Source organism: Taudactylus pleione, unplaced genomic scaffold (genome assembly GCF_031769625.1).
Source record: "Taudactylus pleione unplaced genomic scaffold, aTauple2 ptg000473l, whole genome shotgun sequence".
NCBI lineage: Eukaryota > Metazoa > Chordata > Amphibia > Anura > Myobatrachidae > Taudactylus > Taudactylus pleione.
Genome location: NW_028284875.1, coordinates 5,782,260 through 5,803,179, shown reverse-complemented (window position 1 = coordinate 5,803,179; position 20,920 = coordinate 5,782,260). Strand labels below are relative to the sequence as shown.

Genomic DNA, 20,920 nt, shown 5'->3' with positions numbered 1-20,920 from the left:
CACCCCAGATGGGACTTGAACCCACAATCCCTGGTTTAGGAGGCCAGTGCCTTATCCATTAGGCCACTGGGGCTTAGTAACATCTTTGAGTGAAACTGATTTTTTCATTAGTATAATCATTAATTGTTGCGATATAGGAAAGCCGTTTATTTGTGTTCTTTGCTTTACAAATCCCAGCATGAAATGTGATTGTACTATCCAGACCTAATAGTGTGGACCCTCATGTTACAGTGCAGCAAAACAGATTGATGCAACTCTTTTACCAATAAAGAGGTAGTCTTTTGCATTCCATTTTGTTGACTAACTAAAGTAATGTTTACAGTGCATATGAACCAAAGCAGCTGTGTGTACTGGTACTTAAAAACAGTCATGTTTGTGTTTTTTTTCTGCCTTCATATCAGGATGTTCAGGAAGCAGATGATAATCATTAACTGATGACATTAGAAAAAAATTACATTTGCACCAGGTGAGGCTTGAACTCAAAACCTCAGCATCGCTCAACAGATTCTGTCTTATAAGTCATGCGCACAGACCGACTGAGCCACAGGAGCACATGGTCAAAGTGGATTATTTTTAGTTGAGTGAATTTAGCATCGAGTTGACTAAGTAAATTAACTTGGTTTATTAATTTTAAATTAGTTACTTTTTAAATCCACTAAATTACTGCACCCAATACTAAAGTACCTAATAAAAGTAATATTCTAATCATAAGGTAATCAATTATATTGTGCATTCGTGTTATTGCCCAGTTTTATGTATCCATAGGTGTATATTGCAATGAATTCATGCCATTGTTGTACAGTTCAATATTATCAAAATTGTAAAATAATTAGTGTTTATTTATCTTAAATAATATTTGGTATAGATATATGTAACTTTAATGTTGCATATGGAAAATATACACTATATTACCAAAAAGTGCAGTATCTTTAATTAAAAATAAGTTAAATCTCACTTGTGCTCTATATTTAAAGGTAAACATTGTTTTTTGGTCTGTAGCACCTAAATTGTCAGTAAAGTCAGTGTCCAAAGAAATATAAAAAGCAGAAAATTACCCTTTTGATGACAAGGATGAAAGGACTTCAAGAAACCCATCAGCAATTGCAATAGACATTGTTATTTTGTAGCCACTCTGATATTAAATTGCAATTAAAACTTAATAGGTATGTTTTGGTATATATGGATTTTCTGCAATACCATTAAGACAGTCACCTGCATTGAAAAAAAGCATAACTTCTAGAATGAGTATGAGCAACAAAGGAAAATGCATCCTAGATGGGACTTGAAGCCACTGTCCCAGGTGATAGTAAACTTTTCAGGAAACTAATCCACAATGTCATTAGGATAAATGTCTGCTTTTAGATACTGGGCCATAATTTTGCAAGCTGAACAGTTAAAGATTGTTAAGCAGATTAAAGTTTCTGGTGGAGCCATTTGTGCAGTATGAAGCAAGAATGAAAGGAACATCTCCAATATTATTTTAATGAAATAAAGCCTATCACCCCAGATGGGACTTGAACCCACAATCCCTGGCTTAGGAGGCCAGTGCCTTATCCATTAGGCCACTGGGGCTTAGCAACATCTTTGAGTGAAACTGATTTTTTCATTAGTATAATCATTAATTGTTGCGATATAGGAAAGCTGTTTATTTGTGTTCTTTGCTTTACAAATCCCAGCATGAAATGTGATTGTACTATCCAGACCTAATAGTGTGGACCCTCATATTACATTGCAGCAAAACAGATTGATGCAACTCTTTTACCAAGGTAGTCTTTTGCATTCCATTTTGTTGACTAACTAAAGTAATTTTTACAGTGCATATGAACCAAAGCAGCTGTGTGTACTGGTACTTAAAAACAGTCATGTTTGTGTTTTATTTCTGCCTTCATATCAGGATGTTCAGGAAGCAGATGATAATCATTAACTGATGACATTAGAAAAAAAATTACATTTGCTCCAGGTGAGGCTTGAAATCACAACCTCAGGATTGTTCAACAGATACTGTCTTATAAGTACCGCGCACAGACCGATTGCGCCACAGGAGCACATGGACAAAGCGCTTTATTTTTAGTTGAGTGATTTTAGCATCGAGTTGACTAAGTAAATTAACTTGGTTTATTAATTTTAAATTAGTTACTTTTTAAATCCACTAATCTACTGCACCCAATACTAAAGTACCTAATAAAAGTAATATTCTAATCATAAGGTAATCAATTATATTGTGCATTTGTGTTATTGCCCAGTTTTATGTATCCATAGGTGTATATTGCAATGAATTCATGCCATTGTTGTACAGTACAATATTATCAAAATTGTAAAATAATTCCTGTTTATTTATCTTAAATAATATTTGGTATAGATATATGTAACTTTAATGTTGCATAGGGAAAATATACACTCTAATACCAAAAAATGCAGTATCTTTAAATAAAAATAAGTTAAATCTCACTTGTGCTCTATATTTAAAGGTAAACATTGTTTTTTTGGTCTGTAGCACCTAAATTGTCAGTAAAGTCAGTGTCCAAAGAAATATAAAAAGCAGAAAATTACCCTTTTGATGACAAGGATGAAAGGACTTCAAGAAACCCATCAGCAATTGCAATAGACATTGTTATTTTGTAGCCACTCTGATATTAAATTGCAATTAAAACTTAATAGGTATGTTTTGGTATATATGGATTTTCTGCAATACCATTAAGACAGTCACCTGCATTGAAAAAAAGCATAACTTCTAGAATGAGTATGAGCAACAAAGGAACATGCATCCTAGATGGGACTTGAAGCCACTGTCCCAGGTGATAGTAAACTTTTCAGAAAACTAATCCACAATGTCATTAGGATAAATGTCTGCTTTTAGATACTGGGCCATAATTTTGCAAGCTGAACAGTTCCGGATTGATAAGCAGATAAATGTTTCTGGTGGAGCCATTTGTGCAGTATGAAGCATCTCCAAAATTATTTTAATGAAATAAAGCCTATCACCCCAAATGGGACTTGAACCCACAATCCCCGGCTTAGGAGGCCAGTGCCTTATCCATTACACCACTGGGGCTTTGTAACATCTTTGAGTGAAACTGATTTTTTCATTAGTATAATCATTAATTGTTGTGATATAGGAAAGCCGTTTATTTGTGTTCTTTGCTTTACAAATCCCAGCATGAAATGTGATTGTACTATCCAGACCTAATAGTGTGGACCCTCATGTTACATTGCAGCAAAACAGATTGATGCAACTCTTTTACCAATAAAGAGGTAGTCTTTTGCATTCCATTTTGTTGACTAACTAAAGTAATGTTTACAGTGCATATGAACCAAAGCAGCTGTGTGTACTGGTACTTAAAAACAGTCATGTTTGTGTTTTTTTTCTGCCTTCATATCAGGATGTTCAGGAAGCAGATGATAATCATTAACTGATGACATTAGAAAAAAAATTACATTTGCTCCAGGTGAGGCTTGAACTCACAACCTCAGGATTGTTCAACAGATACTGTCTTATAAGTACCGCGCACAGACCGATTGCGCCACAGGAGCACATGGACAAAGCGCTTTATTTTTAGTTGAGTGATTTTAGCATCGAGTTGACTAAGTAAATTAACTTGGTTTATTAATTTTAAATTAGTTACTTTTTAAATCCACTAATCTACTGCACCCAATACTAAAGTACCTAATAAAAGTAATATTCTAATCATAAGGTAATCAATTATATTGTGCATTTGTGTTATTGCCCAGTTTTATGTATCCATAGGTGTATATTGCAATGAATTCATGCCATTGTTGTACAGTACAATATTATCAAAATTGTAAAATAATTCCTGTTCATTTATCTTAAATAATATTTGGTATAGATATATGTAACTTTAATGTTGCATAGGGAAAATATACACTCTAATACCAAAAAATGCAGTATCTTTAAATTAAAATAAGTTAAATCTCACTTGTGCTCTATGTTTAAATGTAAACATTGTTTTTTTGGTCTGAAGCACCTAAATTGTCAGTAAAGTCAGTGTCCAAAGAAATATAAAAGGCAGAAATTTACCCTTTTGATGACATGGATGAAAGGACTTCAAGAAACCCATCAGCAATTGCAATAGAAATTGTTATTTTGTAGCCACTCTGATATTAAATTGCAATTAAAACTTAATAGGTATGTTTTGGTATATATGGATTTTCTGCAATACCATTAAGACAGTCACCTGAATTGAAAAAAAGCATAACTTCTAGAATGAGAATGAGCAACAAAGGAACATGCATCCTAGATGGGACTTGAAGCCACTGTCCCAGGTGATAGTAAACTTTTCAGAAAACTAATCCACAATGTCTTTAGGATAAATGTCTGCTTTTAGATACTGGGCCATAATTTTGCAAGCTGAACAGTTCCGGATTGATAAGCAGATAAAAGTTTCTGGTGGAGCCATTTGTGCAGTATGAAGCAAGAATAAAAGGAACATCTCCAAAATTATTTTAATGAAATAAAGCCTATCACCCCAGATGGGACTTGAACCCACAATCCCTGGCTTAGGAGGCCAGTGCCTTATCCATTAGGCCACTGGGGCTTAGTAACATCTTTGAGTGAAACTGATTTTTTCATTAGTATAATCATTAATTGTTGCGATATAGGAAAGCTGTTTTTTTGTGTTCTTTGCTTTACAAATCCCAGCATGAAATGTGATTGTACTATCCAGACCTAATAGTGTGGACCCTCATGTTACATTGCAGCAAAACAGATTGATGCAACTCTTTTACCAATAAAGAGGTAGTCTTTTGCATTCCATTTTGTTGACTAACTAAAGTAATGTTTACAGTGCATATGAACCAAAGCAGCTGTGTGTACTGGTACTTAAAAACAGTCATGTTTGTGTTTTTTTTCTGCCTTCATATCAGGATGCCCAGGAAGCAGATGATAATCATTAACTGTTGACATTAGAAAAAAAATTACATTTGCTCCAGGTGAGGCTTGAATTCACAACCTCAGGATTTCTCAACAGATACTGCCTTATAAGTACCGCGCACAGACCGATTGCACCACAGGAGCACATGGACAAAGCACTTTATTTTTAGTTGAGTGATTTTAGCATCGAGTTGACTAAGTAAATTAACTTGGTTTATTAATTTTAAATTAGTTACTTTTTAAATCCACTAAACTACTGCACCCAATACTAAAGTACCTAATAAAAGTAATATTCTAATCATAAGGTAATCAATTATATTGTGCATTTGTGTTATTGCCCAGTTTTATGTATCCATAGGTGTATATTGCAATGAATTCATGCCATTGTTGTACAGTACAATATTATCAAAATTGTAAAATAATTCCTGTTTATTTATCTTAAATAATATTTGGTATAGATATATGTAACTTTAATGTTGCATAGGGAAAATATACAATCTAATACCAAAAAATGCAGTATCTTTAAATTAAAATAAGTTAAATCTCACTTGTGCTCTATATTTAAAGGTAAACATTGTTTTTTTGGTCTGAAGCACCTAAATTGTCAGTAAAGTCAGTGTCCAAAGAAATATAAAAGGCAGAAATTTACCCTTTTGATGACATGGATGAAAGGACTTCAAGAAACCCATCAGCAATTGCAATAGAAATTGTTATTTTGTAGCCACTCTGATATTAAATTGCAATTAAAACTTAATAGGTATGTTTTGGTATATATGGATTTTCTGCAATACCATTAAGACAGTCACCTGCATTGAAAAAAAGCATAACTTCTAGAATGAGTATGAGCAACAAAGGAACATGCATCCTAGATGGGACTTGAAGCCACTGTCCCAGGTGATAGTAAACTTTTCAGAAAACTAATCCACAATGTCATTAGGATAAATGTCTGCTTTTAGATACTGGGCCATAATTTTGCAAGCTGAACAGTTCCGGGTTGATAAGCAGATAAATGTTTCTGGTGGAGCCATTTGTGCAGTATGAAGCATCTCCAAAATTATTTTAATGAAATAAAGCCTATCACCCCAAATGGGACTTGAACCCACAATCCCCAGCTTAGGAGGCCAGTGCCTTATCCATTACACCACTGGGGCTTTGTAACATCTTTGAGTGAAACTGATTTTTTCATTAGTATAATCATTAATTGTTGCGATATAGGAAAGCCGTTTATTTGTGTTCTTTGCTTTACAAATCCCAGCATGAAATGTGATTGTACTATCCAGACCTAATAGTGTGGACCCTCATGTTACATTGCAGCAAAACAGATTGATGCAACTCTTTTACCAAGGTAGTCTTTTGCATTCCATTTTGTTGACTAACTAAAGTAATTTTTACAGTGCATATGAACCAAAGCAGCTGTGTGTACTGGTACTTAAAAACAGTCATGTTTGTGTTTTTTTTCTGCCTTCATATCAGGATGTTCAGGAAGCAGATGATAATCATTAACTGATGACATTAGAAAAAAAATTACATTTGCTCCAGGTGAGGCTTGAAATCACAACCTCAGGATTGTTCAACAGATACTGTCTTATAAGTACCGCGCACAGACCGATTGCGCCACAGGAGCACATGGACAAAGCGCTTTATTTTTAGTTGAGTGATTTTAGCATCGAGTTGACTAAGTAAATTAACTTGGTTTATTAATTTTAAATTAGTTACTTTTTAAATCCACTAATCTACTGCACCCAATACTAAAGTACCTAATAAAAGTAATATTCTAATCATAAGGTAATCAATTATATTGTGCATTTGTGTTATTGCCCAGTTTTATGTATCCATAGGTGTATATTGCAATGAATTCATGCCATTGTTGTACAGTACAATATTATCAAAATTGTAAAATAATTCCTGTTTATTTATCTTAAATAATATTTGGTATAGATATATGTAACTTTAATGTTGCATAGGGAAAATATACACTCTAATACCAAAATATGCAGTATCTTTAAATAAAAATAAGTTAAATCTCACTTGTGCTCTATATTTAAAGGTAAACATTGTTTTTTTGGTCTGTAGCACCTAAATTGTCAGTAAAGTCAGTGTCCAAAGAAATATAAAAGGCAGAAAATTACCCTTTTGATGACATGGATGAAAGGACTTCAAGAAACCCATCAGCAATTGCAATAGAAATTGTTATTTTGTAGCCACTCTGATATTAAATTGCAATTAAAACTTAATAGGTATGGTTTGGTATATATGGATTTTCTGCAATACCATTAAGACAGTCACCTGAATTGAAAAAAAGCATAACTTCTAGAATGAGAATGAGCAACAAAGGAACATGCATCCTAGATGGGACTTGAAGCCACTGTCCCATGTGATAGTAAACTTTTCAGAAAACTAATCCACAATGTCATTAGGATAAATGTCTGCTTTTAGATACTGGGCTATAATTTTGCAAGCTGAACAGTTCCGGATTGATAAGCAGATAAAAGTTTCTGGTGGAGCCATTTGTGCAGTATGAAGCAAGAATAAAAGGAACATCTCCAAAATTATTTTAATGAAATAAAGCCTATCACCCCAAATGGGACTTGAACCCACAATCCCTGGCTTAGGAGGCAGGTGCCTTATCCATTAGGCCACTGGGGCTTAGTAACATCTTTGAGTGAAACTGATTTTTTCATTAGTATAATCATTAATTGTTGCAATATAGGAAAGCCGTTTATTTGTGTTCTTTGCTTTACAAATCCCAGCATGAAATGTGATTGTACTATCCAGACCTAATAGTGTGGACCCTCATGTTACAGTGCAGCAAAACAGATTGATGCAACTCTTTTACCAATAAAGAGGTAGTTTTTTGCATTCCATTTTGTTGACTAACTAAAGTAATGTTTACAGTGCATATGAACCAAAGCAGCTGTGTGTACTGGTACTTAAAAACAGTCATGTTTGTGTTTTTTTTCTGCCTTCATATCAGGATGCCCAGGAAGCAGATGATAATCATTAACTGTTGACATTAGAAAAAAAATTACATTTGCTCCAGGTGAGGCTTGAATTCACAACTTCAGGATTGCTCAACAGATACTGCCTTATAAGTACCGCGCACAGACCGATTGCACCACAGGAGCACATGGACAAAGCACTTTATTTTTAGTTGAGTGATTTTAGCATCGAGTTGACTAAGTAAATTAACTTGGTTTATTAATTTTAAATTAGTTACTTTTTAAATCCACTAAACTACTGCACCCAATACTAAAGTACCTAATAAAAGTAATATTCTAATCATAAGGTAATCAATTATATTGTGCATTTGTGTTATTGCCCAGTTTTATGTATCCATAGGTGTATATTGCAATGAATTCATGCCATTGTTGTACAGTACAATATTATCAAAATTGTAAAATAATTCCTGTTTATTTATCTTAAATAATATTTGGTATAGATATATGTAACTTTAATGTTGCATAGGGAAAATATACAATCTAATACCAAAAAATGCAGTATCTTTAAATTAAAATAAGTTAAATCTCACTTGTGCTCTATATTTAAAGGTAAACATTGTTTTTTTGGTCTGAAGCACCTAAATTGTCAGTAAAGTCAGTGTCCAAAGAAATATAAAAGGCAGAAATTTACCCTTTTGATGACATGGATGAAAGGACTTCAAGAAACCCATCAGCAATTGCAATAGAAATTGTTATTTTGTAGCCACTCTGATATTAAATTGCAATTAAAACTTAATAGGTATGTTTTGGTATATATGGATTTTCTGCAATACCATTAAGACAGTCACCTGAATTGAAAAAAAGCATAACTTCTAGAATGAGAATGAGCAACAAAGGAACATGCATCCTAGATGGGACTTGAAGCCACTGTCCCAGGTGATAGTAAACTTTTCAGAAAACTAATCCACAATGTCATTAGGATAAATGTCTGCTTTTAGATACTGGGCCATAATTTTGCAAGCTGAACAGTTCCGGATTGATAAGCAGATAAAAGTTTCTGGTGGAGCCATTTGTGCAGTATGAAGCAAGAATAAAAGGAACATCTCCAAAATTATTTTAATGAAATAAAGCCTATCACCCCAAATGGGACTTGAACCCACAATCCCCGGCTTAGGAGGCCAGTGCCTTATCCATCTTTGAGTGAAACTGATTTTTTCATTAGTATAATCATTAATTGTTGCGATATAGGAAAGCCGTTTATTTGTGTTCTTTGCTTTACAAATCCCAGCATGAAATGTGATTGTACTATCCAGACCTAATAGTGTGGACCCTCATGTTACATTGCAGCAAAACAGATTGATGCAACTCTTTTACCAAGGTAGTCTTTTGCATTCCATTTTGTTGACTAACTAAAGTAATTTTTACAGTGCATATGAACCAAAGCAGCTGTGTGTACTGGTACTTAAAAACAGTCATGTTTGTGTTTTTTTTCTGCCTTCATATCAGGATGTTCAGGAAGCAGATGATAATCATTAACTGATGACATTAGAAAAAAAATTACATTTGCTCCAGGTGAGGCTTGAAATCACAACCTCAGGATTGTTCAACAGATACTGTCTTATAAGTACCGCGCACAGACCGATTGCGCCACAGGAGCACATGGACAAAGCGCTTTATTTTTAGTTGAGTGATTTTAGCATCGAGTTGACTAAGTAAATTAACTTGGTTTATTAATTTTAAATTAGTTACTTTTTAAATCCACTAATCTACTGCACCCAATACTAAAGTACCTAATAAAAGTAATATTCTAATCATAAGGTAATCAATTATATTGTGCATTTGTGTTATTGCCCAGTTTTATGTATCCATAGGTGTATATTGCAATGAATTCATGCCATTGTTGTACAGTACAATATTATCAAAATTCTAAAATAATTCCTGTTTATTTATCTTAAATAATATTTGGTATAGATATATGTAACTTTAATGTTGCATAGGGAAAATATACAATCTAATACCAAAAAATGCAGTATCTTTAAATTAAAATAAGTTAAATCTCACTTGTGCTCTATATTTAAAGGTAAACATTGTTTTTTTGGTCTGAAGCACCTAAATTGTCAGTAAAGTCAGTGTCCAAAGAAATATAAAAGGCAGAAATTTACCCTTTTGATGACATGGATGAAAGGACTTCAAGAAACCCATCAGCAATTGCAATAGAAATTGTTATTTTGTAGCCACTCTGATATTAAATTGCAATTAAAACTTAATAGGTATGTTTTGGTATATATGGATTTTCTGCAATACCATTAAGACAGTCACCTGCATTGAAAAAAAGCATAACTTCTAGAATGAGTATGAGCAACAAAGGAACATGCATCCTAGATGGGACTTGAAGCCACTGTCCCAGGTGATAGTAAACTTTTCAGAAAACTAATCCACAATGTCATTAGGATAAATGTCTGCTTTTAGATACTGGGCCATAATTTTGCAAGCTGAACAGTTCCGGGTTGATAAGCAGATAAATGTTTCTGGTGGAGCCATTTGTGCAGTATGAAGCATCTCCAAAATTATTTTAATGAAATAAAGCCTATCACCCCAAATGGGACTTGAACCCACAATCCCCGGCTTAGGAGGCCAGTGCCTTATCCATTACACCACTGGGGCTTTGTAACATCTTTGAGTGAAACTGATTTTTTCATTAGTATAATCATTAATTGTTGCGATATAGGAAAGCCGTTTATTTGTGTTCTTTGCTTTACAAATCCCAGCATGAAATGTGATTGTACTATCCAGACCTAATAGTGTGGACCCTCATGTTACATTGCAGCAAAACAGATTGATGCAACTCTTTTACCAAGGTAGTCTTTTGCATTCCATTTTGTTGACTAACTAAAGTAATTTTTACAGTGCATATGAACCAAAGCAGCTGTGTGTACTGGTACTTAAAAACAGTCATGTTTGTGTTTTTTTTCTGCCTTCATATCAGGATGTTCAGGAAGCAGATGATAATCATTAACTGATGACATTAGAAAAAAAATTACATTTGCTCCAGGTGAGGCTTGAAATCACAACCTCAGGATTGTTCAACAGATACTGTCTTATAAGTACCGCGCACAGACCGATTGCGCCACAGGAGCACATGGACAAAGCGCTTTATTTTTAGTTGAGTGATTTTAGCATCGAGTTGACTAAGTAAATTAACTTGGTTTATTAATTTTAAATTAGTTACTTTTTAAATCCACTAATCTACTGCACCCAATACTAAAGTACCTAATAAAAGTAATATTCTAATCATAAGGTAATCAATTATATTGTGCATTTGTGTTATTGCCCAGTTTTATGTATCCATAGGTGTATATTGCAATGAATTCATGCCATTGTTGTACAGTACAATATTATCAAAATTGTAAAATAATTCCTGTTTATTTATCTTAAATAATATTTGGTATAGATATATGTAACTTTAATGTTGCATAGGGAAAATATACACTCTAATACCAAAATATGCAGTATCTTTAAATAAAAATAAGTTAAATCTCACTTGTGCTCTATATTTAAAGGTAAACATTGTTTTTTTGGTCTGTAGCACCTAAATTGTCAGTAAAGTCAGTGTCCAAAGAAATATAAAAGGCAGAAAATTACCCTTTTGATGACATGGATGAAAGGACTTCAAGAAACCCATCAGCAATTGCAATAGAAATTGTTATTTTGTAGCCACTCTGATATTAAATTGCAATTAAAACTTAATAGGTATGGTTTGGTATATATGGATTTTCTGCAATACCATTAAGACAGTCACCTGAATTGAAAAAAAGCATAACTTCTAGAATGAGAATGAGCAACAAAGGAACATGCATCCTAGATGGGACTTGAAGCCACTGTCCCATGTGATAGTAAACTTTTCAGAAAACTAATCCACAATGTCATTAGGATAAATGTCTGCTTTTAGATACTGGGCTATAATTTTGCAAGCTGAACAGTTCCGGATTGATAAGCAGATAAAAGTTTCTGGTGGAGCCATTTGTGCAGTATGAAGCAAGAATAAAAGGAACATCTCCAAAATTATTTTAATGAAATAAAGCCTATCACCCCAAATGGGACTTGAACCCACAATCCCTGGCTTAGGAGGCAGGTGCCTTATCCATTAGGCCACTGGGGCTTAGTAACATCTTTGAGTGAAACTGATTTTTTCATTAGTATAATCATTAATTGTTGCAATATAGGAAAGCCGTTTATTTGTGTTCTTTGCTTTACAAATCCCAGCATGAAATGTGATTGTACTATCCAGACCTAATAGTGTGGACCCTCATGTTACAGTGCAGCAAAACAGATTGATGCAACTCTTTTACCAATAAAGAGGTAGTTTTTTGCATTCCATTTTGTTGACTAACTAAAGTAATGTTTACAGTGCATATGAACCAAAGCAGCTGTGTGTACTGGTACTTAAAAACAGTCATGTTTGTGTTTTTTTTCTGCCTTCATATCAGGATGCCCAGGAAGCAGATGATAATCATTAACTGTTGACATTAGAAAAAAAATTACATTTGCTCCAGGTGAGGCTTGAAATCACAACCTCAGGATTGTTCAACAGATACTGTCTTATAAGTACCGCGCACAGACCGATTGCGCCACAGGAGCACATGGACAAAGCGCTTTATTTTTAGTTGAGTGATTTTAGCATCGAGTTGACTAAGTAAATTAACTTGGTTTATTAATTTTAAATTAGTTACTTTTTAAATCCACTAATCTACTGCACCCAATACTAAAGTACCTAATAAAAGTAATATTCTAATCATAAGGTAATCAATTATATTGTGCATTTGTGTTATTGCCCAGTTTTATGTATCCATAGGTGTATATTGCAATGAATTCATGCCATTGTTGTACAGTACAATATTATCAAAATTCTAAAATAATTCCTGTTTATTTATCTTAAATAATATTTGGTATAGATATATGTAACTTTAATGTTGCATAGGGAAAATATACAATCTAATACCAAAAAATGCAGTATCTTTAAATTAAAATAAGTTAAATCTCACTTGTGCTCTATATTTAAAGGTAAACATTGTTTTTTTGGTCTGAAGCACCTAAATTGTCAGTAAAGTCAGTGTCCAAAGAAATATAAAAGGCAGAAATTTACCCTTTTGATGACATGGATGAAAGGACTTCAAGAAACCCATCAGCAATTGCAATAGAAATTGTTATTTTGTAGCCACTCTGATATTAAATTGCAATTAAAACTTAATAGGTATGTTTTGGTATATATGGATTTTCTGCAATACCATTAAGACAGTCACCTGCATTGAAAAAAAGCATAACTTCTAGAATGAGTATGAGCAACAAAGGAACATGCATCCTAGATGGGACTTGAAGCCACTGTCCCAGGTGATAGTAAACTTTTCAGAAAACTAATCCACAATGTCATTAGGATAAATGTCTGCTTTTAGATACTGGGCCATAATTTTGCAAGCTGAACAGTTCCGGGTTGATAAGCAGATAAATGTTTCTGGTGGAGCCATTTGTGCAGTATGAAGCATCTCCAAAATTATTTTAATGAAATAAAGCCTATCACCCCAAATGGGACTTGAACCCACAATCCCCGGCTTAGGAGGCCAGTGCCTTATCCATTACACCACTGGGGCTTTGTAACATCTTTGAGTGAAACTGATTTTTTCATTAGTATAATCATTAATTGTTGCGATATAGGAAAGCCGTTTATTTGTGTTCTTTGCTTTACAAATCCCAGCATGAAATGTGATTGTACTATCCAGACCTAATAGTGTGGACCCTCATGTTACATTGCAGCAAAACAGATTGATGCAACTCTTTTACCAAGGTAGTCTTTTGCATTCCATTTTGTTGACTAACTAAAGTAATTTTTACAGTGCATATGAACCAAAGCAGCTGTGTGTACTGGTACTTAAAAACAGTCATGTTTGTGTTTTTTTTCTGCCTTCATATCAGGATGTTCAGGAAGCAGATGATAATCATTAACTGATGACATTAGAAAAAAAATTACATTTGCTCCAGGTGAGGCTTGAAATCACAACCTCAGGATTGTTCAACAGATACTGTCTTATAAGTACCGCGCACAGACCGATTGCGCCACAGGAGCACATGGACAAAGCGCTTTATTTTTAGTTGAGTGATTTTAGCATCGAGTTGACTAAGTAAATTAACTTGGTTTATTAATTTTAAATTAGTTACTTTTTAAATCCACTAATCTACTGCACCCAATACTAAAGTACCTAATAAAAGTAATATTCTAATCATAAGGTAATCAATTATATTGTGCATTTGTGTTATTGCCCAGTTTTATGTATCCATAGGTGTATATTGCAATGAATTCATGCCATTGTTGTACAGTACAATATTATCAAAATTGTAAAATAATTCCTGTTTATTTATCTTAAATAATATTTGGTATAGATATATGTAACTTTAATGTTGCATAGGGAAAATATACACTCTAATACCAAAATATGCAGTATCTTTAAATAAAAATAAGTTAAATCTCACTTGTGCTCTATATTTAAAGGTAAACATTGTTTTTTTGGTCTGTAGCACCTAAATTGTCAGTAAAGTCAGTGTCCAAAGAAATATAAAAGGCAGAAAATTACCCTTTTGATGACATGGATGAAAGGACTTCAAGAAACCCATCAGCAATTGCAATAGAAATTGTTATTTTGTAGCCACTCTGATATTAAATTGCAATTAAAACTTAATAGGTATGGTTTGGTATATATGGATTTTCTGCAATACCATTAAGACAGTCACCTGAATTGAAAAAAAGCATAACTTCTAGAATGAGAATGAGCAACAAAGGAACATGCATCCTAGATGGGACTTGAAGCCACTGTCCCATGTGATAGTAAACTTTTCAGAAAACTAATCCACAATGTCATTAGGATAAATGTCTGCTTTTAGATACTGGGCTATAATTTTGCAAGCTGAACAGTTCCGGATTGATAAGCAGATAAAAGTTTCTGGTGGAGCCATTTGTGCAGTATGAAGCAAGAATAAAAGGAACATCTCCAAAATTATTTTAATGAAATAAAGCCTATCACCCCAAATGGGACTTGAACCCACAATCCCTGGCTTAGGAGGCAGGTGCCTTATCCATTAGGCCACTGGGGCTTAGTAACATCTTTGAGTGAAACTGATTTTTTCATTAGTATAATCATTAATTGTTGCAATATAGGAAAGCCGTTTATTTGTGTTCTTTGCTTTACAAATCCCAGCATGAAATGTGATTGTACTATCCAGACCTAATAGTGTGGACCCTCATGTTACAGTGCAGCAAAACAGATTGATGCAACTCTTTTACCAATAAAGAGGTAGTTTTTTGCATTCCATTTTGTTGACTAACTAAAGTAATGTTTACAGTGCATATGAACCAAAGCAGCTGTGTGTACTGGTACTTAAAAACAGTCATGTTTGTGTTTTTTTTCTGCCTTCATATCAGGATGCCCAGGAAGCAGATGATAATCATTAACTGTTGACATTAGAAAAAAAATTACATTTGCTCCAGGTGAGGCTTGAAATCACAACCTCAGGATTGTTCAACAGATACTGTCTTATAAGTACCGCGCACAGACCGATTGCGCCACAGGAGCACATGGACAAAGCGCTTTATTTTTAGTTGAGTGATTTTAGCATCGAGTTGACTAAGTAAATTAACTTGGTTTATTAATTTTAAATTAGTTACTTTTTAAATCCACTAATCTACTGCACCCAATACTAAAGTACCTAATAAAAGTAATATTCTAATCATAAGGTAATCAATTATATTGTGCATTTGTGTTATTGCCCAGTTTTATGTATCCATAGGTGTATATTGCAATGAATTCATGCCATTGTTGTACAGTACAATATTATCAAAATTCTAAAATAATTCCTGTTTATTTATCTTAAATAATATTTGGTATAGATATATGTAACTTTAATGTTGCATAGGGAAAATATACAATCTAATACCAAAAAATGCAGTATCTTTAAATTAAAATAAGTTAAATCTCACTTGTGCTCTATATTTAAAGGTAAACATTGTTTTTTTGGTCTGAAGCACCTAAATTGTCAGTAAAGTCAGTGTCCAAAGAAATATAAAAGGCAGAAATTTACCCTTTTGATGACATGGATGAAAGGACTTCAAGAAACCCATCAGCAATTGCAATAGAAATTGTTATTTTGTAGCCACTCTGATATTAAATTGCAATTAAAACTTAATAGGTATGTTTTGGTATATATGGATTTTCTGCAATACCATTAAGACAGTCACCTGAATTGAAAAAAAGCATAACTTCTAGAATGAGAATGAGCAACAAAGGAACATGCATCCTAGATGGGACTTGAAGCCACTGTCCCAGGTGATAGTAAACTTTTCAGAAAACTAATCCACAATGTCATTAGGATAAATGTCTGCTTTTAGATACTGGGCCATAATTTTGCAAGCTGAACAGTTCCGGATTGATAAGCAGATAAAAGTTTCTGGTGGAGCCATTTGTGCAGTATGAAGCAAGAATAAAAGGAACATCTCCAAAATTATTTTAATGAAATAAAGCCTATCACCCCAAATGGGACTTGAACCCACAATCCCCGGCTTAGGAGGCCAGTGCCTTATCCATCTTTGAGTGAAACTGATTTTTTCATTAGTATAATCATTAATTGTTGCGATATAGGAAAGCCGTTTATTTGTGTTCTTTGCTTTACAAATCCCAGCATGAAATGTGATTGTACTATCCAGACCTAATAGTGTGGACCCTCATGTTACATTGCAGCAAAACAGATTGATGCAACTCTTTTACCAAGGTAGTCTTTTGCATTCCATTTTGTTGACTAACTAAAGTAATTTTTACAGTGCATATGAACCAAAGCAGCTGTGTGTACTGGTACTTAAAAACAGTCATGTTTGTGTTTTTTTTCTGCCTTCATATCAGGATGTTCAGGAAGCAGATGATAATCATTAACTGATGACATTAGAAAAAAAATTACATTTGCTCCAGGTGAGGCTTGAAATCACAACCTCAGGATTGTTCAACAGATACTGTCTTATAAGTACCGCGCACAGACCGATTGCGCCACAGGAGCACATGGACAAAGCGCTTTATTTTTAGTTGAGTGATTTTAGCATCGAGTTGACTAAGTAAATTAACTTGGTTTATTAATTTTAAATTAGTTACTTTTTAAATCCACTAATCTACTGCACCCAATACTAAAGTACCTAATAAAAGTAATATTCTAATCATAAGGTAATCAATTATATTGTGCATTTGTGTTATTGCCCAGTTTTATGTATCCATAGGTGTATATTGCAATGAATTCATGCCATTGTTGTACAGTACAATATTATCAAAATTCTAAAATAATTCCTGTTTATTTATCTTAAATAATATTTGGTATAGATATATGTAACTTTAATGTTGCATAGGGAAAATATACAATCTAATACCAAAAAATGCAGTATCTTTAAATTAAAATAAGTTAAATCTCACTTGTGCTCTATATTTAAAGGTAAACATTGTTTTTTTGGTCTGAAGCACCTAAATTGTCAGTAAAGTCAGTGTCCAAAGAAATATAAAAGGCAGAAATTTACCCTTTTGATGACATGGATGAAAGGACTTCAAGAAACCCATCAGCAATTGCAATAGAAATTGTTATTTTGTAGCCACTCTGATATTAAATTGCAATTAAAACTTAATAGGTATGTTTTGGTATATATGGATTTTCTGCAATACCATTAAGACAGTCACCTGCATTGAAAAAAAGCATAACTTCTAGAATGAGTATGAGCAACAAAGGAACATGCATCCTAGATGGGACTTGAAGCCACTGTCCCAGGTGATAGTAAACTTTTCAGAAAACTAATCCACAATGTCATTAGGATAAATGTCTGCTTTTAGATACTGGGCCATAATTTTGCAAGCTGAACAGTTCCGGGTTGATAAGCAGATAAATGTTTCTGGTGGAGCCATTTGTGCAGTATGAAGCATCTCCAAAATTATTTTAATGAAATAAAGCCTATCACCCCAAATGGGACTTGAACCCACAATCCCCGGCTTAGGAGGCCAGTGCCTTATCCATTACACCACTGGGGCTTTGTAACATCTTTGAGTGAAACTGATTTTTTCATTAGTATAATCATTAATTGTTGCGATATAGGAAAGCCGTTTATTTGTGTTCTTTGCTTTACAAATCCCAGCATGAAATGTGATTGTACTATCCAGACCTAATAGTGTGGACCCTCATGTTACATTGCAGCAAAACAGATTGATGCAACTCTTTTACCAAGGTAGTCTTTTGCATTCCATTTTGTTGACTAACTAAAGTAATTTTTACAGTGCATATGAACCAAAGCAGCTGTGTGTACTGGTACTTAAAAACAGTCATGTTTGTGTTTTTTTTCTGCCTTCATATCAGGATGTTCAGGAAGCAGATGATAATCATTAACTGATGACATTAGAAAAAAAATTACATTTGCTCCAGGTGAGGCTTGAACTCACAACCTCAGCATTGCTCAACAGATACTGTCATATAAGTACCGCGCACAGACTGATTGCGCCACAGGAGCACATGGTCAAAGCGCATTATTTTTAGTTGAGTGATTTTAGCATCGAGTTGACTAAGTAAATTAACTTGGTTTATTAATTTTAAATTAGTTACTTTTTAAATCCACTAAACTACTGCACTCAATACTAAAGTACCTAATAAAAGTAATATTCTAATCATAAGGTAATCAATTATATTGTGCATTTGTGTTATTGCCCAGTTTTATGTATCCATAGGTGTATATTGCAATGAATTCATGCCATTGTTGTACAGTACAATATTATCAAAATTGTAAAATAATTCCTGTTTATTTATCTTAAATAATATTTGGTATAGATATATGTAACTTTAATGTTGCATAGGGAAAATATACACTCTAATACCAAAATATGCAGTATCTTTAAATAAAAATAAGTTAAATCTCACTTGTGCTCTATATTTAAAGGTAAACATTGTTTTTTTGGTCTGTAGCACCTAAATTGTCAGTAAAGTCAGTGTCCAAAGAAATATAAAAGGCAGAAAATTACCCTTTTGATGACATGGATGAAAGGACTTCAAGAAACCCATCAGCAATTGCAATAGAAATTGTTATTTTGTAGCCACTCTGATATTAAATTGCAATTAAAACTTAATAGGTATGGTTTGGTATATATGGATTTTCTGCAATACCATTAAGACAGTCACCTGAATTGAAAAAAAGCATAACTTCTAGAATGAGAATGAGCAACAAAGGAACATGCATCCTAGATGGGACTTGAAGCCACTGTCCCATGTGATAGTAAACTTTTCAGAAAACTAATCCACAATGTCATTAGGATAAATGTCTGCTTTTAGATACTGGGCTATAATTTTGCAAGCTGAACAGTTCCGGATTGATAAGCAGATAAAAGTTTCTGGTGGAGCCATTTGTGCAGTATGAAGCAAGAATAAAAGGAACATCTCCAAAATTATTTTAATGAAATAAAGCCTATCACCCCAAATGGGACTTGAACCCACAATCCCTGGCTTAGGAGGCAGGTGCCTTATCCATTAGGCCACTGGGGCTTAGTAACATCTTTGAGTGAAACTGATTTTTTCATTAGTATAATCATTAATTGTTGCAATATAGGAAAGCCGTTTATTTGTGTTCTTTGCTTTACAAATCCCAGCATGAAATGTGATTATACTATCCAGACCTAATAGTGTGGACCCTCATGTTACAGTGCAGCAAAACAGATTGATGCAACTCTTTTACCAATAAAGAGGTAGTTTTTTGCATTCCATTTTGTTGACTAACTAAAGTAATGTTTACAGTGCATATGAACCAAAGCAGCTGTGTGTACTGGTACTTAAAAACAGTCATGTTTGTGTTTTTTTTCTGCCTTCATATCAGGATGCCCAGGAAGCAGATGATAATCATTAACTGTTGACATTAGAAAAAAAATTACATTTGCTCCAGGTGAGGCTTGAATTCACAACCTCAGGATTGCTCAACAGATACTGCCTTATAAGTACCGCGCACAGACCGATTGCACCACAGGAGCACATGGACAAAGCACTTTATTTTTAGTTGAGTGATTTTAGCATCGAGTTGACTAAGTAAATTAACTTGGTTTATTAATTTTAAATTAGTTACTTTTTAAATCCACTAAACTACTGCACCCAATACTAAAGTACCTAATAAAAGTAATATTCTAATCATAAGGTAATCAATTATATTGTGCATTTGTGTTATTGCCCAGTTTTATGTATCCATAGGTGTATATTGCAATGAATTCATGCCATTGTTGTACAGTACAATATTATCAAAATTGTAAAATAATTCCTGTTTATTTATCTTAAATAATATTTGGTATAGATATATGTAACTTTAATGTTGCATAGGGAAAATATACAATCTAATACCAAAAAATGCAGTATCTTTAAATTAAAATAAGTTAAATCTCACTTGTGCTCTATATTTAAAGGTAAACATTGTTTTTTTGGTCTGAAGCACCTAAATTGTCAGTAAAGTCAGTGTCCAAAGAAATATAAAAGGCAGAAATTTACCCTTTTGATGACATGGATGAAAGGACTTCAAGAAACCCATCAGCAATTGCAATAGAAATTGTTATTTTGTAGCCACTCTGATATTAAATTGCAATTAAAACTTAATAGGTATGTTTTGGTATATATGGATTTTCTGCAATACCATTAAGACAGTCACCTGAATTGAAAAAAAGCATAACTTCTAGAATGAGAATGAGCAACAAAGGAACATGCATCCTAGATGGGACTTGAAGCCACTGTCCCAGGTGATAGTAAACTTTTCAGAAAACTAATCCACAATGTCATTAGGATAAATGTCTGCTTTTAGATACTGGGCCATAATTTTGCAAGCTGAACAGTTCCGGATTGATAAGCAGATAAAAGTTTCTGGTGGAGCCATTTGTGCAGTATGAAGCAAGAATAAAAGGAACATCTCCAAAATTATTTTAATGAAATAAAGCCTATCACCCCAAATGGGACTTGAACCCACAATCCCTGGCTTAGGAGGCCAGTGCCTTATCCATTAGGCCACTGGGGC

At 33.6% G+C, this 20,920-nt stretch overlaps 4 non-coding genes across 4 annotated transcripts; all 4 read right to left on the bottom strand.

Annotated features, from left to right (window-relative positions):
- Positions 1 to 73, bottom strand: TRNAR-CCU (transfer RNA arginine (anticodon CCU)). The gene has a single exon. It is a non-coding gene; the product is annotated as a tRNA-Arg (tRNA).
- A 1,426-nt stretch (positions 74 to 1,499) lies between these two features.
- TRNAR-CCU (transfer RNA arginine (anticodon CCU)) lies at positions 1,500 to 1,572 on the bottom strand. Its single transcript has one exon. It is a non-coding gene; the product is annotated as a tRNA-Arg (tRNA).
- Positions 1,573 to 4,480: 2,908 nt separating this feature from the next.
- TRNAR-CCU (transfer RNA arginine (anticodon CCU)) lies at positions 4,481 to 4,553 on the bottom strand. The gene has a single exon. It is a non-coding gene; the product is annotated as a tRNA-Arg (tRNA).
- Positions 4,554 to 20,847: 16,294 nt separating this feature from the next.
- Positions 20,848 to 20,920, bottom strand: TRNAR-CCU (transfer RNA arginine (anticodon CCU)). The gene has a single exon. It is a non-coding gene; the product is annotated as a tRNA-Arg (tRNA).